Source organism: Ambystoma mexicanum, chromosome 1q (genome assembly GCF_040938575.1).
Source record: "Ambystoma mexicanum isolate Mex_15411 chromosome 1q, UKY_AmexF1_1, whole genome shotgun sequence".
Classification (NCBI taxonomy): Eukaryota; Metazoa; Chordata; class Amphibia; order Caudata; family Ambystomatidae; genus Ambystoma; species Ambystoma mexicanum.
This window is the reverse complement of record NC_090922.1, coordinates 901,286,417-901,313,361: the sequence shown is the minus strand read 5'-3', so window position 1 is coordinate 901,313,361 and position 26,945 is coordinate 901,286,417.

Sequence of the window (26,945 nt, the reverse complement as noted above, 5' to 3'; positions counted from 1 at the left end):
ATCTTTGGCTCATGTCCGGTCAGATGAGAGATGATGGACTAATTGGGAAAGTGGGGAGTAATCTAATGTGATCCAAGGTTTTGGTTTACTTGCGTGCTGCTAGCTGAGTCACAAGTCCAAGGTTGGGTGAGAATGCCAACCAATCAGTGGGTCTATGGGGCAACCTGCATAGACAAATCCAATGCCATTTTTTTTGCTACAAGCAAAATTATACATATTTAGAGTTAGTTTGATGGTTGTCTTACAGATATGAGCCAGCCAATGAATTACTAACTCGTATATAATTTATAAGTGGATATGTTCCCCTAATCCAATCCCTCCCACTTATACATTTTATGGTTTGCCACATAGGATGACATCATAGATGATGTATATTGGGGTATTAGACCCCTGTGTAATCAAATGTATGTGTGAGTGTGCAAGCATCTGTCTGATGTTTGTCAGTTGACCCTGCTTTATTTACCTCAGAATAAAGTAGTTGTTTTCCATATTCCTTCAGTCTGTCTGGTTATTTGGTCTGAGAATTTTATTGGCAATTCCATCTAGTACAAGAGACACTTCAAGCACTAGAGCACAATGTTGTTAAAATGTGCCCCATCATGACAATTGTCATCCAACTATACACATGGGTATCCTTCTTTAGACCAGATCTCATCAGCCTGGTCTCCCAGAATCAACACAAGCAATATCTTCAAATCTCCCAGAGCCAACCTGTGGTACCTGCTGTTTGCAAATATCCACTTACCTGCCCCAGCTGTGAGGGACAGGAGTGCCTTTGTGAGTTTTCTTTTGTCCCTATGGGCCCATGTTATATACTGTGCTCTTCCCGGTCCCTTAGGTAACAACGGAAACTGTGCCCCTACTGTTTTTCCAAATGTCATCTTTCCCACCGTCGATCTCTTAGCTACTGCCATCCGTCCAAACCTATTTTGTAATCTAGGTCCCTTCAGACTTTCTACTCCTGGGAAAATCACAAGTGGCTGTTCTTCCTCTTCCAACTCACCCAATTTATTGCACTCCTCTTCTCCTTCACATGTATAACCAAACTCTTCCTCCGATATCGCCCTGCCATACTCCACACTGTCCTCTCCCCTCCACCTATCTTCCCTTTCCTTCTCTATATCCACATCCTTAATATCTGTACTATCTGTCTGAAATAAAATATCTCCTGCCGTCCATTCATCCATCCCTACAGAAGTCTGCTGTCCATTCCTCCTCTCTACCTTTAGTCGCACCAATTCACCCTCCACCTTCCTTAATGCATCTATCAACTCTTTGTGTGGCCTTGTATAATTTCCCTCCAACTCCTTACCCTGCACAATGGCTGACTCTGCCGGGTTAGGGAGATTCTGATATTGTGAGGCGTGGGCGGCGGGGGATCTGTGGGAGGCAATGGAGCATACATAGGATTTATATATGCTGACACAGCACATCTGGGATAACCCCCCCATGGGCGGCACCGATCGGTTTCAATAGGGGCCACAGGGGCAGTTGTAACAATAGCCACCGTAGTAGTTGTACTACACAGAGTAATCACTTCACACACCATATTTGAACAATCTGTGGACCCATCCTCTAAGTATTCAACCCTTTTTCATAATTATAATACTTCCTTTCTATTTTTCTCCCATTATATTTTGCAGTTAAAAACGTGTACATGACTCAATATCTCCTATTATTTGTCCCTCTCTCAAGCCATGGCTTAAACATCCCTCCCTTTGTTTCTGCAACCCACTCCTTTTGATACTTAACAATCTTAGCTTGGTACAGAGGAAGGGCTTTACACATGCAAGCCAACTGGGATGTTGGCTCCATTGTAGCCACCCCGCCCTGTCAATGTTTTTATAATATTATCAACACCCCCGCTCCCACCCCAACAAATGGTACCCCTCCCCAAAACCCACTCAATATTTCCCACTCTTACCTCTGACACAATCCCTTTCCACCCCCTGCACCTCCCCCACACATACACACACACACACACACACACACACACACACACTATTCTCTCACACACCTCCTATGTCACAACACAATTGCCCTTCCTCCGGCCACCACTAACCACCACAAAAACTAATATATTACCAACAATAAAATCACAATCCATTCGACTTGTTTGTTCCAACAACCCCTTTATATTGGGTGTTCCTTCTGCAGAGAATTCTTCACATTCTTAGAGACTTGGAAAAAGAGGAGAGCTTAATACAGTGCAGGATCCAATGTTAGGCTGAGACTCATTGAGCGCTGGAGCGCATCCCCCCACCGGTGCCAGAAAGAGATGGGTTACACCCGTTTGCAATATTTGAATCAAATAGACACATTGAGGCCTACACACCCAAGGACTAAGGCATTCACCTTAAGTGCCAGGCTATTATGTAAGTCTATGCAAAAAGGACACGCATACTCCTCCTTGGCACTTAAGGGGTCATTTACCACTGCAGCAGGCTTACTCACACATTGACTATATTCTGATAGCTGCAGCTCATGAATATGCAATTGCAGAAGCACGTATTACCATGGTGGGTTGGTCAGATCATGACCTGTGCAGGTTGAGGTTAAATCTGAGACCAAGTACTCTGCTTGATAAGAGATGTGTTTGCAATGATACACTGTATTGAGATGTAGTATTTAAGGACGCATTTTGCACTAACATCAATGACACATGAATGACATAGGCGAGGTCACTCTTTACACAGTCTGGGAGGCTGCCAATGTAACCTACCACGGGGTGATGATTGCAGAAGGGATAGCGAAGAAGAGAAAGAGAGAGAATACTGTGAGAAGTAGATTTGATATACAAAATGAAGGCGGAGGAAGCCACTTTTGTAGATCCACGAGAAGAATCGTTAGCTGAGGTTGGGGAGCTGAGGAAGGAGCTTACTGATGTTTGAAAGGGAAGGGCTGTGGCTCAGCTTTGCTATTTGCAAGACATTTTATGAGAAGGGGACAAGGTCCACTAGCGGCACATCAGTTAGGCCAGAGAGCGGGTATGTAAGGATATTTGGCGTGTTACAGCACAGAGTACAGCACTACTACACAGGTAGCAAACAGCACAGAGTACAGCACTACTGCATAGGTAGCAATTTTTTTGCAGCACCACCACAAGGGTGCGGTGCATTGCTATATGTGTTACCAGATTAACAAGAAAAGACAGGCTATTCAGTCAAAAACGATTTTAACATATAAGATGCAAATCTATTTTTACAGTTAAAAGCACACGTGCACATTCAAAAATGCACACTATTTTTCACCTGAAATGCCTATGGTGCAAGAGACACATTTGAAAATAATAACTAACATTACTTATAACTAACCTGACTAATGAAACATAATCCACTAATAAAAATGTGTCTCCACTGCAGAATTAGGCCTATTCTGAAAGTGAACTTTTAAACGCACATCCATTTTTTTTTTCTCTCTGCTGCCCTGCCCACATAATTACAGGAAGCAAAAGAGCTCGAAAGAACAGGAAATCAGTTGGTTACAAAGTATTACTATAAAAATGAGCCATTGTGTAGAGAAGGAGGAGATGGCATGATTGATTCTGATTGGGGCAGCGTCATAGCAAGTATCATGCTAGAGGGAGTGATCAGAGTTTTGCTGGGGGGAGTTTGAGGAGAGAGAAGGGCAGTCAAGATTTGGCAGAGCTGGGAGAAAGACCTTTTCCTGGTTGGAGCATTCCTATCTGCAAAAGCTGAGAATTCCAGGCAATGACCCCGGTTTGAGAAGGCAGGCGTTCCTTTTTACTGGGGTTAATCTTCAAGGGAGCCACATTCAGAAATAGAACAGCCAAAGAAAACTCTGAACAGATAAGGTAATTACATAAGTGTGGGAGGTGGAGGTGTACGAGACGATAATGTTCAGTCAGAGTAGGAAAGGAGATTCCGGTGCCTTAATCACACGTTAATGTTGCAAATGGTGTTCTGTTCTCCGCCAAGTTTTTTTTTCAGAGTATTACAGACAATGCTGTTAATGTGCTGTTTTATTTATTTCTGTAAAGAGTGAGATCGTGTTTAAATGCAACTTTTATAATACAGAAAAATACTTGAAAGCAGACAGGTGGTGTGTCTTCTATTTACCAATACAGTGCTGATGATGAGGGGAGATTTTAAACAATACAATTGTCATTTTAAGACAGATGTGTGCATGACATATTCAGTATGAGAGTTGAGAGTGATTGTTTGTAGCATAGCTCGTTGGAGGTACATGAGCCAATGGGAAGAGAGACTCTCTGAACATAGTTCCCTACCATATATAAGGTAGTGGAAATTACCACAAAATTACCACATATAGCTCTCTGTCGTAAATAAGTCAGTGAGATCGCCCATGGTGGCACACTAACACTAACACTGAAAATGTGGTATTCCTAAAATGTAGGTATGAGGTCTCTCTAGTGATTACACGAAAAATCTAAGCAAAGATAAGGGATTCTGGACATTGGGGCCACAAATAAAACAAGGGAATTATGCTCACCAAAATACCACCAACCACGTATACCAAATATGCATGTCTGGGTGCTGAAATAATGCATGTCCACTGTATTATTGTTGCACATGGCCAAATCTGAATACAAAGAGTGATTATTGCTAAGTTACTTTTCGGCGATAATAAAATACCGTCAGGCCCCAAATCTCCACAAAATACCCTACAGGAAGGAGCTTACTGATGTTTGAAAGGGAAGGGCTGTGGCTCAGCTTTGCTATTTGCAAGACATTTTATGAGAAGGGGACAAGGTCCACTAGTGGCACATCAGTTAGGCCAGAGAGCAGTGGATAAAACAGTGTATACAATAATAAGTGACAGGAATAACATATTGACCAATCCCATAGATATTTCCAGACAATTTGCCCAATTTTACACAACACTTTACACCACTGAGAAAACACGTATTGATGGCAGCATTGCAGCATACTTGGAGGAACATGCGACTCATGCACTGACAGACGCGGAAAACACCCCCCCATAGAAACCAGTGAAGTTCTCGGAGCCACAACCAGGTTCAAAGCAGGGTCTGCGCCTGGACAAGATGGTTTTTATGTGTACGGTTATGCAAAAGGCAGGCATGGGTTTGAAATGGATCACAGGTGTCCAATAGCTCTATAGAAATTCAAAGGCAGGAGTGGTGGTTAATGGGGTGGCTTCATCAGTATTCGCCTTTGTTTTCTTTTATATTACTTTATATTACTTGTATGGATTCATGTGGGTCTGTTTTAATGTTTTATGATGGATTTTTCCCTTTTATGTGATTTTTGAAAATTGTTAAAGGTTGATTTGATTAACCAATAAAAAAAAAAAAAAAAAAAAAGTATTTGCCTTAAGTTGTGGGACTTGGCAGGGCTGCCCACTTTCGCCACGACTCTTTGCCCTAACTTTAGAATCTTTGGCTCAAGCCATTCCTGGGAAGGAAGACATACAGGGCTTGCAAGCATTAGGGAGGGAACACAAACTTGCCCTTTTTGCAGATGACATGTTGGCATGCACGAGATGGAAAGCCTCATCCCATTCACATGTTGATATGGGATGGCTCCCCTTCTTGGAGCTCTGTTGGTTTGAGGGGCAGAGTATTGGAGAAAGAGGGAATTCAGAAGCCAGGGGGAAGAAGATGGTGTATGAAGACCCAAGGATGATTGATGTAGAAGAGATGTGGGATTCGTGGGAGCATGAGGCGCACATGAGAAGCACTGATGCACTTTATTCTTGCAATAGGATTAAGAAGTTACCTGTGTTGTTTTCCAGAAGATTTTACTGCACTAAGGGGTGGGAAAGTTTAGGAGGAATGCGGTCCGGAGGGTTCATGGGTTTAGGGATGAGCTGATGGGAGCTGTTATGTCGACACTCTGAACGTAAAGTGTATTTTATTATTATTTTGCCTATCTTTGTCAGTGAAACTCGACCCTGTTAATTGTTCATGGATGAGATTGGTTCAGCTCACACTTGAGTTCAATAAAATATATATATATTTTTTTTTTAAAGAAACACAGTTCTATCTTTCACCCCGTGTATTGCACAGCGCACCCCTGCAGCAGTATGATCATTATGGGTATTGAGCATGCATGCTGGTCCAGGCTGGCCCGGAGTGAGGCACAGCTTTGCCTTGTTGCCGAGCTTGGGGGGACCCTCAGTATGGCTTGCAGGGGGCCCCACATTTTGTGCCATGCCACTGGAAGCATATATTGCTGTGGCCCCACTACACCATTATTTGGATGGAAGAATGCAAGATAATGTACAATGCAGAGCAGTTGATGGCCAGGTAGCCAAGTACGGGAAGACGAATTTTGATGTTCTGGCCTCTGCCACTTGGTACTCCATCCCCCTTGGATTGAAAAAGATTCGCTTTTTCAAAGAATTGAAGAGGAAGCTGAAAACCTTCCTCTTCAATCCACCCCTTATCTAGACTCTTGGTCTGCTGTATCTCTCACCTGTTTACCATCTTGTCTGTTTTGTGTGCGCCCTGAGGCCTTCGGGCGAGCTGGTGCGTAACAATAATTAAAATAAATAAATAACTGACCTATACGAGCTGAGGAAGAGTTTAAAATGTGGCGGTTAGAAATGTAAGGTTTACCGGACAGTAAGAGAGGATACTAATCTGGACGGTGATTGGTTTGTATATATGCAATAATGTGTAGTGCCTTGTAAGGTGTCTAGGAGACATTTTCTGGAGAGAGCACATCTGGTGCATCCCGCGCTGTGCACAGCACATGGAAGAGTGCACACGGATTACCAGTGGCCTGAAATACGCTTCGTTTTTGGAGCAATATTCTGAATATTATTTGTTTACATACTCTGCTGCAATGTTTTGAAAACCAGTAAACCACCAAGGAATATGTTGCACTGGATGACTTGGTCCTTTACATATGAATATGTGGACTAATGCTTTTTGTTCTAGTACATTTCTTTGGAGTGGACCGAGTGCATGATTTTTAGCCATGTTAACTCTATTGGAGGTCTGTATTTCATGCAAATGAATGCTCCAAGGCATAAGTCTCCATAGCAACAATTGATTGGACAATGTTACATAACTGGTATCCTAAGAACCTAGACACGACATCCAGACCAGAGGACATTGCATGTGTGGGCAACTTCAACAGCTCTGTTATGGAAGTGGTACACATAGCTGAGCATGCCAACAGATGTTCTAAGGAAGCCATGCAAAAAATGAGGAGGGAATGCTGCACCACACACTACCATATGTTTTTTTTTGAGGTTCTGTGAATGAAACATTGAACATGCCCCAGTTGGTTGCATTGGTTACTAGTAAGGAGTTTACATGATGTAGAGTTGCATGAGGCTGCTAAAAAGAGGTAGGAAAAGAATAGGCACATGCATGAGGCTAGCTGAGATATCTCTCATCGGGATGTGCCGTTTTGGTCGGGAAATGAAAGACACAGCATCATTAGAGAACACCGAAACGTAACATGAGAAGAAGAATTACACTGTTCCAAAATGTGAGATTTTGTTGGACTTGCGGAATGGACAATCCCCTCAATATAGTCAAGTGTTCTGATGGGTGTACGTATTTTTATTTTTTTATTTTATTGTATCATGCAGTTAAATAAATAACTTTTGATACATAACATCATAGTCAAATAATAAAGAAAAGAGACCTGCCAAGAAAAACATATCTCACAGGCAACGTGACATCAAGCATCAAAAGAAATAAAATATCAGTAGAATCAGTCTTCCAGCATTTGAATAATGCCCTGTACATCTCTTCACAATTTGGTAAGAAAACATTGAGACCTTCATGGGTGCCAGACATGAATAGGCCCCATATAGTAACCGGGGGAAGGACGAGTTCCACCCCTGAAACCCTGAGGGCCTTTCTAGTGGCTCCACAAATGCATCTCAATTTGACAAAAGATGTTGTACTGTCTGTACCTCATCATTACCACAGAACTGACAACATCTGTCCCCCCTGCGCCAGGGTGGCAATCATTTGCTCACATTTAAATGAGACTTGTTTACACCAAGCATCAATAATCCCTCCCAGACAATAAGCCCTCCCGGACACTCACAGCCCACTGATCAGCCAAACTTAACATCTTTCCAAAACTGAAGATTTCATGTAAACAGCCTTAGTGGCGGTGGCATTAACCAGAATCCCCATCAGGGTGTTACTCTCAACATGTGCCTGTCTCCAGTAAAGCATCAAGCAGCTCAATATGATGCGCTCATGAAGCATAGTGAGATCAAATTCCAAGGCGATAATCTCTGCTGGGACAAAAGATGGCAATCCTAATAAACACCTTAGGAGCTTGATCTCGATCTTAGTGATGTCCCCCAGTGTGCCCAGACCCCAGACCTCTTCTACATAGTTGAGGATAGGCACGATTTTGCAATTAATAGTTTAAGCAAAGTCCCCACTGAGTAGCCACCGCCCTGCAGTGCAAACGAGCATATTGCCAATAATTCAAGCCGTGCACAACATCAGACTGTTCAGGTGGGACATACCTCTTGGACCTGCTTCAAGGATGATGCCCAGATAGACGTACTGGCTCACTACCTTAATTGGAACCCCATCAATAAAGCTTGATAATTTATTAATCTGGCTTTGAAGTAAGGGCTTGAATGGATTTGACATTTGTCCCCCACCTAGATCTGACTCCACCTACGGTGGAATTAGAATCCATGCATCCCGCTGAGCCAATGCAGGCATCCTGTGCCTTTGTCATTTAGTAATGATTTGCGTTTTGTGTTTAAGTTGTAAATTTTACATTTGTGAGGTCAGACTAGTTTATCTTATTAAAGGAGGATCCGGAAAGATAGGTCTATTTTCACGTTACTCAGCAGACCTCTTGGAACAGGAATCTAAACTGCGGAGTCAACAAACTGCTCTGCCAAGCGTTCAGTCAGCTTCTGTGTGAGTTTTAGTTATAATTACATGAGTTGTTTTCTTTTTTTTTTAATTAACCATGTTGATGGAACCTCAAGCTGAAACTGAGATTGGGCAGGCAAGAGGTGCATTAAATACAGGTATAGCCTGAGCAGAGAGTTTAAGGTCTACGAGTATCTTGAAGAATTGCTTAACCCATGTCATGGAATAAGTCAAACAATATGGTATATGATATACAGTTATTTGTGTAATTTACAAATTGCATAAGGACATGCTGCTATGGGCCTTTAACTTCCAGCATTCTGATAAATTGCCTTTAAAACATCTAGATCTTTTCAATAAGAATTGAAAAGTCAATCCATTCAGTAGTTTGCCTTGCAGATTAAAAGGTCAGAAGTGTTCACCGTTGCGGATGCGGCTGACAAATGTAGACTACTTCAAGGTTGTTCCATTCGGCGTGCACTGATTTTGTGAGGCACTGCTATGAAGTACATGATGTTATCCATATGTTTGCAATGTCGAAGTTGGTCTCGGGAGGATAGCTCAGGGGCAACGTGCTCCCTTGAAATCAAGACGATGCTAGACCACGACAGGTTCGATCTTCGGGTCCGCGTTTAGAAACCTTACAATACAATCACAAGTTGGTGTAAATTAAATACCTGAAACAACATTACAAACAACGAATGATCGAACGTTGTTTAAAAGGAAAGTCGAAGGGACTAACGTCCAAGCTAAGCATCTGTAATGGAGGAATGGTAGGCAAAGTATAACTTACACATATGGGTATTATGTGCATATTTAGTGAAGGAAAGAAGACAAATTGGGCACTTTTGTTAGCACCGAGCATGCAATGACCTGACCATGTAAGCAATGTCCATAACTGACGGTGGGAAATGGGAGTGAGGGATGTGAGAGAATAGCCAGGAAATAACTGGCTCCATTTTGTGGATACGTTAGTTTGCATCCTGCACACTTTTTAATAGACCGATATGAGGAATAACATTCCACTAAGAAGCTTTTGGATCATGCCTGCAGCATGTCGTAAATACAAAATGTACAGTATTCAGAGTCAACGATTGTAACATTGTGTGACATGTGGTTAGCTGGGTTTTGGCATGAAGCAACTTCTGTAACCCAAAAAGTTATAAGTGGAAGACTTTGAATACATTTGTACCACTGGCAATACTCTGGGAAACCTACCACACTGGTTCTTCGCCAGTCTGCGCCATTGCAAATGTGGTCCAGCCATATGCAAATCAGTCAGGTACTGCCATCAATGGTAGCAGCCCAGCCCGAAGTGCTAATCCAGGTCCCCTCCGCATGAAAACACAAGCAACCCCAGACATGTTTCGGCCTTGCTGGGCCTCCTCAGTGAGGTGCAGCTTGGTTCCCTCTGGTGTTTCGAGCAAGGGACCCACATCTGGGCATACCCTCTCTCACATAGGTAGACAGAGTATAAGCAAAGAAGTGATGGGTGGAAGATTTTGAATACATCTGTACGACTGGTAATGCTCTGGGCAACCTTCCACACCACTGTATTTTGCCCATCTGTGCCATTGAAAAAGGGATCCAACCATATGCAAATCAGTCTGATACTGCTACCAAAGGGAGCAGCCCTGCCCAAACTACTAGTCCGGGTCCCCTCTGCACAGAAACACAAGCAACCCCAGACATGTTTTGGCCTTGTTGGGCCTCCTCAGTGAGGTGCAGCTTGGTTCTCTCTGATGTTTCGAGCAAGGGACCCACATCTGGGCATACCCTCTCTCACATAGGCAGAGTATAAGCAAAGAAGTGATGGGTGGAAGACTTTGAATACATCTGTACCACTGGCAATGCTCTGGGTTGCCTTCTACACCACTGTTTTTTAGCCCGTCTGCAACATTGCAAATGGGGTCCAGCCATATGGAAGTCAGTCAGGTACTGCCACCAATGGTAGCAGCCCAGCCTGGACTGCTAGTCCAGGTACCCTCTGCAGAAAAACACAAGCAACCCCAGTCAAGTTTCGGCTTTGTTGGGCCTCCTCAGTGAGATGCATCTTGGTTCCCTCTGGTGCAGCGAGCAAGTGCTCCATGCCTGGGCATAAACTCTCTCACATAGGGAGACAAACTATAACCAAAAAAGTGATAGGTGCAAGATTTTTGAATAAATCTGCGCAACTGGCAATGCTATGGGCAACCTTCCACACTACTGTTTAGCCAGTCTGTGCAATTGAAAAAGGGGTCCAGTCATATGCAAATCAGTCAGACAGCAGCAACTTCTGACACATGTATTTATAAGTTCCCCATCGCCAATCGGCCTAAATAATAACACACAGCACCTCTTCACTCTCTTCAGCTAGCAGTACCTTAAAACCACGCTGCTCACTCACACTGCTGTTGCATTTTCCACTGTTTGGCAGAGCAAGAACTGAAGCCGATTCTCAGTATGGTGTGAAGTGCATGCTTACACACCATGCTTTTCCTATGCTTAGGTATGTTTGTATGGCCTTGTTGGGTGGTTTAGTGGTTCGACTGCAAAACTGAAGGCAGTGAGTTGGAATCTCTCTTCCCATGACTTGGAATACCCATGTTATAGTTTACACATTAGCATACCTTGTAATTATAAGAAGTATAACGCACTACTTGATTGAAATGTGAACTACTGTTTGTTTACAGAGGAAATCTATGAATATGAATTACATGTTTTACATTTCTATTATGTGACATAGTTATGACTTCACGTACCATAATAAATTTGGAAAACACATGAATGCCAATGCTTTTGCTTTGCTTGTGTGGTGAGATTAGCAGCAGCTACCTGCACCCTCACTGCCCATGAACAGGATTTTGGCAGTACCAATCATGTTGCTTTTCCCACTCAAGGGGACCACTCCCATGGCTAGAGCAATCACAAGATTACTCCAGCCAAACACCTTTCTCCATTGAATAACCCTATTGAATGATGTGACCTATTTTACACTCTTCTCTCCCCTACCACTTCCATTCTCCTCCAACTCATTTCTTGCCTTATTGCCTTTCTCCTTCTGTCCTGTCTCTGGCCTCTTCTTTCCCTTCTCCTCGTTGCCCCCCTGCACTGCTTCTTTCTCCTACTCAACTGTTCACACCACTACTTCCTCCTGTCATATCCAGGTTGTCTCCCCTGAACCTTGTTTTCCCTCCTGTCTCTCCTTCCATTGCCTTTTCTTTACTCTGCGCCTTTATTTATGTTCCTCTCCATTGTACTCTGCAGTTCTCCTCCAGTCCCCATAGTCTCCTTCTCGACTCCTCCATTCAGCTCTGCATTTCACCTTCCCTCTTCTGTTCTTTACTTTGCCTCTGTAAATCGCCTTCCCTTCGCCATTCCATCTTCCATTCTTTTACAACCTACTTTACTCTGCTCATGTTTACACCGCCACTTCTGTTAGCTCTTCCTTTTCACTTCTCCCCTCCTATAATGTTTTACCTCCACTCCTGTCAGTCATTCTCTTCTTTGCACTTCCTGCCACGTTTGCTCTCTACTTCCCTTCTCCCATTTTCACTGTCCAACCTCTTTTCACCTCTGTCCCCACCATTTTCCTATTTCTTGTGTCCATGCTCGCTATTCCCATTTCCCTCACCACTTCTCCTTCTGCATCGTTTCTTCACCCCCCTCCCCACCCCCACGTTCTTCCCTTCTACCATTCAACAACAATACCTGTCTTCAATCTCCTTCTTCATGCTGATAATTCATAAACGGGTTCCCTGTTCTTGCCGAATTTCTGATTTCTGAGGGATGGCAAATGTCCAGTGGATTCAGGGCCTCGGATGTAAAGTGCCTGTGAAAGCAGACATGGGGTTAAGTTAAAGGTATTAGAAGCACAATCTTGACATCTGAGGCTAATGAGATAATCGCTCTTACACCTATGTTTATTTCAGCCTTGTCCACCAACTTGGCTTCTGTTTCAGAAAATGCAACATGTTCCTCGTTGACTATCTGTAAAGTAAAGCAAATGCAGTTCATGGCTACACACAAAGAACAGCGAAGCAGACAGGACAGAGGTTAGCAGCATGATGTATTATTACCCTCCTCTCACCTTGCGTTCTCTCAGCGCGCTAGACAAATAGAGGAAGTGACTCCAAACTCTCTGCGGCAACAACTTAGTCCTAACTACAGATGCTTGAGGCCACAAACTCCGACCCATAACCGATCGCTTTTCATTTTTCTAAGAAGAGCCACACCCGTATCTCTTACCATGTCATTTTCCCCAGCATGAATAATCACCCCATCTGGAGACCCATAGCGTTCCCTCAACCCAGCCAACATAGGAAGTAACTGATCCCAGCGAAGCCCCCTTAAACCGGACCATCTTACTAAAACATCTTCATAGCTGCAACCCAATTGCCTGCCAAAAACCCTTTTCTCAGCTTCTTGCCCCGCCCACTGAACAATTGAATGCCCAACAATCCGGATTTGTGCTATCTTCTCCGTCCTCCGAGCAGCATCTGAAAAAGAAATGACAAAATCACTTACAAATCAACAACATCCTACTACATGCAACTTCCCTGCTGACTTCTGAAAACCTCTTTCAAACATCCCGTTTGCCCACGTCCCTGACATACCCTTTGTATCTCCCTGACTTCCAACGCCCCAAACTTTTCACCTTCTCCTCAGAATATCCCAGCCTACTACCTTCAGATGCTGCCCCCATCCTAAATGAATGAGTTCCAAAATCCTCTGCCTTTTCCCCTACTGCTACCAGAACCTTTCGTAGTACTCCTAGAACTTGTGGCGCTGATACTGACTCCCTATTCTCATGCTGGAAAACCAAACCTGTCCTCCCCCCACAACGCTCCTTTCAAACCAAACCTGTCCAAACCGGGCATAACTCCTTACTCCCTCGACCCAGCAAAAACCAAGAGCCCTTTCTTTTTTGATCTGTCTTAGACCTCCTAATCTTGATGTCCAAACCCGACTCGGTAAACTGAACATCTTCCCATTGCAGCCCACCTACCCCTCTTTTCCCTCCCACCAACTCAGAAACCTTAAAGGCCCCAAAGAATAGCCAAGTAAAACAAGTTGCAAACAATTCTCCTTCAGAGGCCGACCAGCAAATCCCCCCTACCGCCTGACACAACCTAGTTAGCAATTCCGCCGATATCGGTTTCCTCTTATCTTTTTCCCTCTTACTTTCCCTTGCCCATCCTTCCAACATCCTGTTTGACATTCACCACCGCTCAGCTAAAAACCCCAAAACCACTTCCCATAAAAAGCAATCGCTGCCAATTTCCCCATTATAATTGCTCTAGACTAGCACCTATCAATGCACCTCAAGAGGAAATTAGTGACATTGTCCCTTCTCCGTTCTTCTGCATCCCCCCAACCCTTCCACTACGAGCTCCTCCTCCTATAAAATCCTCCCAAACTCTCCTTTAGGCCTCTCTAGATGCAGGAGCAAGAGAACCCTCCACCAATGCAAGCGCTCTCAGCTTCCTATTTTCCACAGCTCCTCCGGAATCCGCTGCCCCTCCTGATCCGCATCTGGAGCAAATCCACGGAATCTCTGCCATTCAAAACGAGATAATGCATCATCAATGCCATTTTCCTTCCCTGGAACATGTGTTGCCTTGAAAACCACATTCCATTCCATGCAACGCAGAACAAACTCTCTCATCAGCCTCGCCACCCTCTGATCCCTTGCTGACTGCCGATTCACTACATGAACCACGCATTCATTGTCAATGTTGAAAAACACTTACTTGTTTTGCAACTCCTTCCCTCACAACTCCAGTGCAACCAACAAAGGAGAGAATTTCACGTCCAACTTAACTGGCATAAAAGACTTTCCCCACAACCCCTCTGCCTGCTCCTCTCCCCCTCCCCCTGTCTCCCTGTTGGAAACACTGAGTGAGAGAGTGTTTCCCTGCACATTTGCTACATTTATGTCTGAACCTACAGAAATTCCATGTGCAGCCATCCTTGTTAAATGTCCAACATGCTGCTGAGGACTGCCCTATGCCTCCTAACCCCTCCCCCTCCTGGGCAGGGCGACCAAGAAAGGGCCGGAAAGGCACAGGCAGACCACTTGCTGTGTGCAATGTTGGGGCAGGCCTTGTTGGCGCCATCCATTGCAACCATATATCCATGTCTATTTCCCCCCAAACAGCCTGACTGTCCTCAGCCATTCTTGCTCTGAATTCCTCATTGTAACGCACCAACGCAAAACCCCCGAAACTTGTAAACGCCTTCCTGATCACATCCATATATTTTAGCAGAGCCACACACCGCTCTGGAAATTTCTCACAATAGACACTGGTGTAAATAATAAATGCCGACTTCCAGTTTTCAATTGTCACTGGTACTCTAGGGCGCGAGGCCAACTCTCTCTCCTCTTCCTTAGAACCCTCCATCACTCTCACTTCCCTATGAAGCAGTTTAAACACATCCACAAATTCCCCTCCCTGAATCTTATCCTTTGTCACTGCCATCAAATGTGCCCCCAAAGGTTTCGTGATGCCCATGTAAGGTAGCTTTTTCTCCTTGCACTTCACTTCAGCTTCTTTTTCTTTTGAAACCTGTACCTCAAGCGCGAATGGCTCAACCACCTTGTCCGTTTGTACCTCCACGGAGCAATTTCCCTTTTCACACACCAAGGCTCCAACAGCCTGTACACCGATCTCTCTCTTTACCCCTTGCAGACCAGACCATTCATTTCTTGCCCCTGTTCTCGTATCCCCCCTATGCCATGCAGTTTACCAATCCCTTTCTCGCTCACCTCTTTCTGACCTGTCATCACCTGTCTGTGGTCTGGCCTCCTCTCCGATGCTCCTCATCTCTTTTCTTACTGGGCTCCTACTGCGGGTATAAAACATGTCAGCAGTCTCACCCAGCCAATTGTTCCCCCGACCTCTTGCCCCCCAAATCCCCTGCTCCTGTCTTTCACAATCCCACCTAAAACCCCTTTTCTCATTTCCCCTCCTCCTTACTGCCCTATAACCTTCATCCTCCCACTGCCCCACAAATTCCTCCGTCCCAACTTCATCATCCCTGAAATACCATTGCTGACGAGAGCCCATGCACGGGTTGCATAGATCCTGCTCTTGTGAGCCTGAGGCGTCCGCCCTGCCACTCCTGTGTCGTCTTCTCGGCGGGGCTGCAGAAACCCCTTCCTGTTCCTCTTCTCTCGGGCGAGGTGTGCTCTCCACCCTGTGATCCTCATCGCTAGGGGCCATGCTGCACCCTCTAGACTGTCCTCGCGCCGACTGAGGAGGGGCCGTTCTTATTCATCCTCTGGGACAGTGGGGGCTGCGTAGTGCCCTTTGCCCGAAATCCTCTTAGGATTCTGCGCCCCTCCCTAACATCACTAATTGATGGGGGCCACTCTCTCCTTCTCCCACCTGCACTCTTCCGCAGATATTTACCTCCCTTGCCCTTCTGTCCTGTCACCCCACTCTGCGCCCCATCACCCCCAACAATGTGGCCCCCTTGCCCTGCCCCTGTTTGGACACTTCTAACTTTCCCAACCTCCCCCTGGTCATTATGCAGCACATCCCTATCTGGCACCCCACCCAAATGCATTTCTCTCCTGGATGCTCTCCTATCAGTCTCCCTCCTCATCTTCCTCGTCCTGGATTCCCAAGCATCTCCTCTACCCGCCGCAGGGGTGCAAGCAACCACTGCTGCGAGATCCCTATCCGCCGCTGCTCTACGCTGCGGCCTACCCCTACCTACTTCCCCCTCCCCAATGACCTCAACCACTACCCCTTCCAATTGGGCCTTAGATGCCCTCCTAATGATCTCTAGGGCCTCCCTCAAAGCCTCTGCATCTACCACAGTCTTCTTGCTGGCTCCCTGACCCACCATAGTGCGCTCAATGGTATGACAGCGCAATAAAAATATATGCCCCTACTAACCACCTAGCTAACCTAAGACTCACGAACCAGATCCTACCCGGGGCACTACCACAGATAAATGCGCTGAAAATGTTTGGAAGCAGCACCCAGAATATAGCCTTGGTAGACAACTACTATTTACCTGTAATAAACTTAATAAGGCTTATAAGAAGTTATTGAATTTCGTTTTTTTCTTTTTTTTAATTAATATGCTACCCTACCTAGAAAAAACTACAGTGGAGCCAAACTAGCCCCAAAACTCTTTTTAGACACCCCAAACTGCCCTACCTAAAAAGAGGGGAAATCACAGTCCTAATGGGATCCCTGCACCCACTCAGCGCGGAGAAAATCCCATGCAGCTGTTATCCACTTAAACAAGAGTGAGGTCCTTTTAAGGGATCTGCACTGCCTCCTCTGACAGGCACCGGCTGCCGCGCTGAAGCGCGGCGTTGACAGCCCGCACGGAAGGAAACTCCCTCACCGAAATTGCAAGAGCTTCAATCAGAGTGTCTTAATCGGACGCTTGGCACCCCTTCCCCATAGCGCGTGGGCCCACGGCCGCCCACCGACCAGAACGCACAAGAGTTTGCGCTGTCAACAGCGGCTCTTATAACGCCCACAAAATTCCCCGAACGGACGTAATTAAATTGGATGAAATTAACCAATATGAAAGCGGACCCGAAGACCCACAACTAAACTACAGTGTCCTGTCAAGGCTGCGCCACCCTGCACAAACATAAGTGGAGGTACCTTATTTACGGTACCTCCGACTAGCTTTATTTTTCATTTTTTTTATCTATACTAACTGCCTAACCACCCACTGCTGCACTACCCCATCCTCACCTCACAAACAAGAAACCCCCAACCAGGCCTAAGTCTGGGAGGGCTCGGGAGCAGGCAACCAGAACTGATCAATCTCAAGTCCAAACGTCGCCTGCTTCCCGAACCTTCCCTGACCCTTAAATACCCCCTGGGGGGCACACTACACGCAGGCCAACTCACTGGCCTGTGCAGCGCCAAAATAACCCCAGGGGAAATGCTTCATGTTCCCCCTGGGACCCCCTTTCTGATCTGTGTAACAGACTTCCTCAAACTGCATGAGCTAAAGAGGTGAATAACAAGTGAAGCGATAGGAATTCGATCTACAAAAATCTGCACGATGTGCAGAGTTTAAAATGTACTCGACTCGCTTCTGAAACAAAGATTGATATTTTCAATCTTATAACTCAGAATTTTATCAGCAGATTTAATGTATAAGCCAGACATAGAGAAACCGTGCACACTACAGTGTTATTCGGACGGCGTGAGCCCACTTGTGTGTTGAGAGCTGGGGATGGGGCAGAGGTGATAAGGATGGGAGAGGGCTTGACCAATAGGAAGGCCGTATTTTATCCTTGTGCTGCTCCCTTTAATGTAAGGAAGACTGGCTCTTGCTGGGCTGCATTGAAACTGGCCGTGATGCGCAGGGGAAAGAGCAGAGGAATATGTGCTGTTAAATTCTTTGTTTCTCACCACCAAGACTTTGATGTTTTTCACCTTCAATTACTATATCATATGTGATGTTCCTGCTGTTCACACTGACTGCTTGCTTCACCCTGATGGCATGCTTTGAGAAAATCATGATTACATTAAACTACATTGTATATTCTCTTATCAAGTGTCACTTATTTATTCAACGATTAAAAACTGTCATCTAGGGCAAGGTGGATCAAGTTCACTTTTATTTCTTGCCATTGTGTTAAGCCATGCCTGAGATGGACTAGGCCAAATGTGCATAGCATTAGCATGAGTAAATGGTTTGTCTTTTGGTATGAACACAGAATGATTATTAAGAGCTATAAATCACAGCCCTGTTTCCCGGGTGGCGACAGGCATGCCTCTGGTTCTCCCATATTTTTGGATAGGACATCATGTCAACTTGAGCCTCTAAAGAAACCAATTATCTTTCTGGGCAGCAGTTGTTCCATGGATGCCCACACTTCTGTCTCCGCATCCCTATTGCGTTAAACATTGTTTATTATCTGGATCACGCAAGTTAGTTATGGTATGATATTGTTTATTTGTTAAGCGCCTATACACAAAGCAAGTGTTTCAAAGCGCTCAAGGAGGGAGGGAACGAGGGGAAAAACAGTCATTCAGAGCCCTTGAATTTCTGAACGATACAAGTCTGCATGGCAGAGTGGGTGCATGGAACAAGTGCATACAATACAATTAACAGTGTAAATAACAGCAAATAGGTCTGACGACGAATCTGCAGTTTTTCCAAGTGCATTGAGGCGCCACCATGCAAGGAGTGGAGACAAGGGAAAAACCGATAGACAATCTTCAAAGCATGGTGCATTCAGATCGTGCAAGTGCACAGGCAGGTGCAGGAGGGGGTTAAGTGCAGGGGATGGTGGGAGTCGGGCAGGGTAGCAAGTGCACCCAGTCAGTCAGTGGTTGGGGTAAGTGCTGAGAGATGCCACTCTCATGGGTCATTGACCAAGTGCAGTAACCATGAGGCAAGTGAAATGCCCGGAGGCAAGTGCAAGAGGACTGGTGAGGGTGCAAGGGAGCTGTGAGACCCTGCGGTGCACCAGACGTCCAGTCAGCAGGCTGCGCAGAAAAGGAGGGAGAGAGGGATAGAGCGGGGAGAAAGGTTAGCATGGTAGAGGGTGGGAGAAGGAAGAGGAGAAGAGGAATGTCTTAAGGAATTTCCGGAACTTAACAGATCAGGCTCATGACGGAGTGTGGCAGGGAAGCTATTCCAGAGGGAGTCCCCTGCAGAGGATAAAGATCTCCCTCCAAATTTCTGCTTGGAGAACCAGCTCACTCGCAGAAGGTTGGAGGTAGATGAGCAGAGTGCGTGTGAAGGACAGTATTTAGGTAGGCAATGTTGCAGATAGGTAGGTCCCAGACCCCAGAAAGCCTTTTGGACAATGCAGAGGGTCTTGAACTGGATCCTTGCAGCCACAGGGAGCCAGTCGAGGGATTTCAGCACTGGAGAGATGCAGTCCCTGGGCTTGAGGCCAAAGATAAGTATTGCGGTTCTGTTCAGGATGAGTTGCAGAGTGCGCAAAGCAGAGGTAGGGAGGTTGAGAAAGAGGCTGTTGCAGAAGTCCAGCTTTGAGAGAACCAGGGCTCTAGAGACAGTGAGCCGCTGGGGGAAGGTGAGAAAAGGAAAAGTACTTCTGAGGAGTTGTAGCTGGTAGATAGACTTTTTGGAGATGTCTGAAATGTGAGTTGAGAAGGAGAGAGTGGAGTGGAAGATGACCGCAAGGTTTTTTGCTTTGCATGTGGGTGCAGGTGCAAGGCCAAGGGAGGACAGCCAGAGTGAGAGTGGGAAAGCGGGACCTGGAGTCCCAATTCAAACAATCTCAGTCTTACTGGCATTGAGGCAGAGCAGAGGTAGTTTGCAGCACACCGTGACTAAATTACGGACAGACAGTTAGATATGAGCGAGGTAGAGGAGGTGGCTGAGGGTAGCCTGAAGGAGAGTTGCGTGTCATCCGCATAACACTGGAATTTAGATGAAAGTGGCATTCACACGTGCAATTGCAGCCATGTAGACATTGAAGAACCAGGGGGCTTGGTTAGAACGCTGGGGAACGCCACAGGTTGAAAGAGTGATAGTAGAGAGAAAGGAACCAAGTTCCATCTGGGATGGGCAGTCGGAAAGGAAGGAGATTAACCGTGCCAGAGCCTGACCTGTGATTCCCATGTTGGCATACAGACGTGTAATCAGGATGTTGTGGAATACTGTGTCAAAGTCAGAGGAGAGGTCAACAAGAATGAGGACAGAGGGAGTGTTAGTGTTGAGATTTGAAAGCAGGTTTTCACAGGTGTTCAGAAGCAATGTTCCCTTTAAGCTGTATGCATGTGTGCTTGCCCATCTTCATTCTGGGTGCTGCTCAAAAGATTTTTAGCAGCGCACACAATCAATTCTCACATATTCAAAAAGATTTAATAAGGCACAAGCCACAGCATACCTGAAATGTTAGTTTTGTTAAAATAAGCAACTAGCCTTGTTTTTCTGCTCATTTGCATTACACTACTATGCAAGGGTGCCCATAAACACCTAAAATCCCTAACAGCAAAATACACACACAAGAGGTTAAAAACTAGTATGAAAAACTGGCTCCATGAACAGAAGAATCTAACCAATATATGCCTGAACACATTAATCAAATAATGTTCCCTCCCTATCCATGACTCCTAAACTTTACTCTACCACACTTTTACTGTATGACTCTAACTTCTGCCCCAGAACACATTAAGATGTTACTGGACAACCTTGACGCTTCCTCTCTTGGCTCTGCGAAAGGTTAGCAGATGTGCACCTACATCCACTTGTTTTATGTTTGTTGTAATATGAATAACGTTCACGCACCGGAATTTGTGTTACTCATTGTGCCTTACCAAAAGCGTCAGCCACACTATATAATCAAACTACCAGCTCAAATATTGGATACTGACTTGGATATGTAACATTATCCCATACTTACTCTTCTTTGTAAATATGACACACAAGTGTTTTGAAGCGGCCCCCTTGTGAGTTAACACATTATAAAACTCAAATATTAATTTGCCCTCTAAGGATTTGAGAAGACAAATTTGATGCTCATGTATCTTTCTTTAACATCAGAAACATTACCCTATATGTGGAGAGCAAGATTGCAATATAATTTACTTTGCCTACAAGGGATAATGGTTATGGACTATGTCTGGTATTACTCGTCCATAGAATCAGGGCACCGGATATTGAGACAGGAGAATGTTTTTCACAAAATCTGCATCGTTTGCAAGTGTTCAGAGTTCCTTTGGGCATAGACCATCACACATTATATGGTAACTCACCGCTATACAAAAACGATTTCACTGAGCACTTGTGTAATCCTACACAATGATATAAGGGTGGTGTACTTTGCAAACAATCTTGTATGCACTGCAAATGAATTGTGTACAAGCAGTCATGACATTCTTAAAATGCACATCAAATTTTGAGGCATTAAATATGCCTTGCTTGCCAAGTATTGTAGGTCCGTAAATATCCCAGTGAATGTTTGCTGCTACAATCCCTCGCTTTTTACAGTACTCTATCAATTAGTTTTGGTGGCAAGCACAGGGGCTGTGGAAGGGTATGGCTGGAAGAGCACATGTCATCACTCCTTGTGGTTGAAGAACAAAGCATCTAATTTCAAAAACCTGGTCAGATGTTTCCACAGTACACTGCAAGCAATGTGTTGCTTGTTTGTTAAAGGATAGGACAGTCTAGTACCCGTCCAGACAACAGCACCTTCTTTTTCTTTCAATGCAGCTGCTGAGGGCTTTTCAATATAACCATGTGTTCTGTGTGTATCATATCTAGCATCTCCCCCCATCTAATTTAACTGATAACAAAGAATTACAGAAGAGGGATCCATAGTTACAGAAGAAGGCCCGCAATAAGTTTTATCGCTGATGAACTGATGCTATTGATTTAAAAGACATATATATGTGATTTTCTTCAACAGGGCTCCATAATAAACCCCAGTAAGACTCTTGCTTTTATTTTGTGCCCTGTCAATTCACTTCCTATGTCAAGGGTACAAGCAGGGCTCTAATCAGATTGTGCTCCCTACTGGAGTGAAATGATTTTTCAGGGAGTAAAAAGGTAATTAGCTTTGTCAATAGGGATACTTTCTGCTTATTATAAGATGTTGTTTCTCCTTAAAATTCCTGTTGAGATCAGGCATTCATATTTTTTTAGTTCCTTCAATTTCCACTGCTCAACTGGTCACTAATTCGTAAAAATATCAGTGGAGCTTTGTAGGTTGAAGCAATGATATGTTCATGGTTTCTCATTTTTGTTAGGCACATATTTTTAGGGAGTCAAAATAGATGGTGCATATGTCTCTTAGCTATAAGGCTGGTCTTATCACTACCCACAGGACAACGTAATGTGGATAGTAAGCAGAGGCACATTAAATTGGCACTTCAACTCCAATTACCATGTTTTTTGACACATTGCTTTTAATTACCATTAATCAATCTGCAAATGTTGTATTCTGGCTGAACTTCTTGGCAACCACATCAGTTATGACAAGAGATGTTTGTGTTTTATAATACTTGTGTAATATTTGTGTTTTGTAATGATTGATTTTCCAGTGGCATAAAACATACTTTTTTCTCTGCACAGAAGTATTTTTGAAAGGTACTGTGGCAGATGTTGAAGTCTAGGTCTGGTTGATGAGTTTTCTGTATAATCACATATGACATTTTATTTTAGCCTATGTGTTTGGAAAAAGTGTTGTAAGATTGGTAAAGTATTGCAGTGGCTGGGAAGAGGAAATTCCTTTCAAAACTCTCCTCTACGATGGTAGTTCACTAAATATGCATGCTCACACGTTAGCTTACCGCTCCTGCGCGCGCACGACTAGCAAGTGGGCTACAAGTGGGCTGTTTGCTGTTCGCTGCTCGTAGCGCAGTGGAGCAGTCCCATGAAAGCTTGGTGTAATATGTGCCTGATAAGAAACATATGTATCAGGAGATGCTAGGTGAAGTTAACTTACACAAAAATGGTATCTACGCCTAACGAAGAGAAGCGGCACGCTAGAACAGTAAGTAAAGTGGTAACAAGGCATGCTAGCATGGCGCTGGCAACAGCAACGCCAATTCCAGTATCGTCTGACACGGACGATGACGTGCTGTAGAGTGCCCAAACTGTTTCTGAAGATGGGGAAGAATTGCTTAATGTGGAAAGTACTATTCATTCGCAATGCTTGTTTGATGATGGTGTTAAACACGCTCTAATTGTAGATGCTGGAATAGAGTTAAATGAGAATTAATCTTTTGCTGACAAACCCTTGATTTTTAGCACAGGTGAAATCAATATGCTAAATCTGACGCAACACCTGAATACGATTAATGAAGAACACGATGTGTTCGAAGCAAAGAGTAGTAGCCAAATGCCTAGTAAGGAAAAGGAATTACGACAGGCAAGTATTCAAGGTATGATGTTTATCGAATTAAAAAAGCACTCGAGGTTACTGGATGAAATAGTTCTAGCTCTAAGAGCGCTGCCAGTACTGTGCGGAACTTTAATGTTGGAATGGCATGAAGGCGCATACAAGACGGCTAACATAGACGCAGAGTATCAAACAGAACAGTGCGCTATAAGTGAAAATAACAAATGTCATGCGCAGGATATCGCGGAGGTAATTCTGGTGGAGGAAATAGCGTCACATACTATAGAAAAAGACTCAGAAATTTCATCCGTCCTGACTGTCACCAGGGAAGTAGGTGGAGAGAGGGGCCCAAGTATGAATAATACCAAAATATGTGTTAATACGGGGTCATCCAAAAATAAGGAAAAAAAATATAATAACAAAGGGAAAAAAAAAATGGCGCCAAGGGTGGGGGACCCAACATGTCGTCACGCAAATGTATGCGAGGAGTAGACCTGCATAAAGAATTAGCAGATTTTCAGTCTGAAAGGGATAGGTCTGTGCAAGATACTCGAAGCACAGTTAAGACCCCTAAACAAAAAACAAATAGGATTCTCCCTGGCTCGGCTCCTGAGTCTTTTAACACCGAAAATGAATACATTGAAGGGACTTCAAAGCTTTCAGAGGCTCTAAAAGACAAAGATGTCTCTGATAGAATTGACAAAAATCTACAACTCCTTAAAAGAGGTGTAGCAGACATTTTTGACATCTTTAAAAATCCCGAGGTAATCTCAAGGGAAAATATGCCGACATCGGCATGTACCATCACGAAAAACAAAAGTAATAAGATAATTGACCAGTCTTTACTGTGTATAGACGATCTGATTACAAAAAGGGCTGAACATAATGGGGAGTATAGCATACAGAAGAATGTCCCAGCAGACAAAACTGTTGGGGTTAACCATCACAATGAGACACCCTACTTAGGAAACAATTTACCCTCTTTAAATAATGTGCCAGATAAAAGTGAGAAAGACAATTATAAGAACATGTCTGTGCAGGATCTAAATATGGCCATAGACAGGATAATTGCACAGAGGCTTACTTTAGTCACAGATTGTACTAACTTAAGTGGAAGTGTGGAAGAGAACGCACCAAAATTGAATCAATCCATTAATGTCCAGAATTCGATTGCGCAAAAAAAACCTTAGAGGTTAACAATCGTGCATTGGAAGAGAAAGAATCCAGAGAGTCTGACAAATCAGTAGACCACTATATAAACCACCAGGAAAATCTTAGGGATCCAGTGTTTCCAAATGAGCCAAGTTTAATATTGTATTATGTTTTTGATGAAGGTGGACCCAGATCCTTGAACAGATCTTGCATTTTAAACTTGTTTGAAGAGATTCCCGAACTAAGATTGATTTCCTCAACGGACATACAACTAGTGGACTTCATGCACAAAATAAGATATGACTATGTGCGGTTGATTATTAACTCGCCACTGGTTAGAGCGCTGGTTCTGAAAGAGGCAGGTTCTCTGCAAAAAAAAGGCTATGACGTTATGACCTACACACATAGGGAATTGAAAAAAACAGATAACCTTAGACCCAAAAACGGGGCACAATATGAAGACAGATATTTGGATGAAAGGTCTGTTCAAGGTGAAGGGTATGCAGTTGTGAATGAAGCCAGGGCATGCCTTAAAGATATGAAAGAGTGGAGAACACTGGCCTCTTCTCTGAGAGAATCATTAGAAATGATAAAATCAACCCAGAAACCAATTTAGTAAAGATTCTTTCTTCCAACTTGTATCCTGGAATACAAGGGGACATAAACAGTTACTAAAAAACGAGGAAGATTGCATCAAGTTGAAAGCGTTTAATTTTATTATGCTGCAGGAGACATGGGCCATAAGTGATTTATATTTAGACAGATATACCATAAAGGGATTACCAGATAAAAAAGGCCGATTAGGTAGACCTAGTGGTGGGCTCATGATTGCATACAAAACAGATGGTAACTTAGTTTTCGAATTCTGTAATATGGTGCTAGATTGTGCGATAACAGCCGGTTTTGTTTTATGCGCCAAAGAGTCTAGATTGCATATTTTACTATGTAACATATACTGGAATGCCTGCTCTACGCAAAATGAACAATTGGATGATTTGTTTGAAAGCCTACACGTGGTGTTGGATAATTGGCTGGAAATTCACCCACTTGGCTTTATTGTAGTGGGTGGAGATTTGAATGCAGATTGTGAAGTATCTAAACAAGAATTATTGGTGCACAGTATGGGTTTGAGTATTGGTCAGGAGAAAAAGAACAGAGGTAGTCAATGGCTTAACTTTGCCAAAAGTAGGAACCTGATGTTAGTATTTAATAATAAGCATACTTGGCATGCTCGGGGTAAGAGCTCCATAATTGACTACATATTCACAAGTGCTCAAGAAATACTGAGTTGCAGTAATCTAGTTGTCATACCCTCTGTACGAAGTGATCATGCAATGTTGTGTATAGATCTATGTATACTTCCCCATTCAGATCATCACTAGCAATGATGGTAAGTGATGGTAAGTGCATAAGGTCGTCCGAACACAATATGAATACATTCAATGGATTGTTGTCACAAGAGTATGCATACTCCTCATATGAACTGAAATGTGCCAATTATTCTGTGGAATTGTACGCTGAATACATAGAAGGTACCTTAGACCGAACTAAAGTCCTTAATAATGCTTCAAAAGGGGTACAAAAACAACATAAACATTCCTTTAGCGAGGCAGTGAAAATAAAGAAAAAGGCTCTTAGGCATGCTATTAGAGAAATACAAAAGGTTTCAGGGAGATCGTCTGAGGGAATAGCGAGGATCAAGGTATGCAAACAGAACTATAAAAATTGGCATAAAAGCATCAAGGCCAATATTAGTCAAGATGATGGGGAACAAATGCTGAAAGCCATGAATACATCTAATCCACATAAATATTGGTCCATTATTAACAAGGACAAAGATGTTCAACATCAGTTGCAAATGAACCCGATCGATGCTAACACATGGCAGGGGCATTTCAGTTTAATTTACACTAACTCTACTGTGGCTTGGAAAAATGATAAGGGGACTGATGATTGTTGGCTCTTGGACACTACAGAATTAAATATCCTGAACCATATTAAAAAATCTAAGAGCACTTCCACACCGGGTCCGAATTCGCTGTCATTTGCTAACCTGAAGAATGATCCACTCACATGGGCAAAACTAATGACAGTATTGTTTCAGGATATGTGTCATAAAAAAAAGAATCCCAGAGGCATGGAAAATGTCTTACAATTTACTGATAGATTAAAAAGGGGATAGGATGT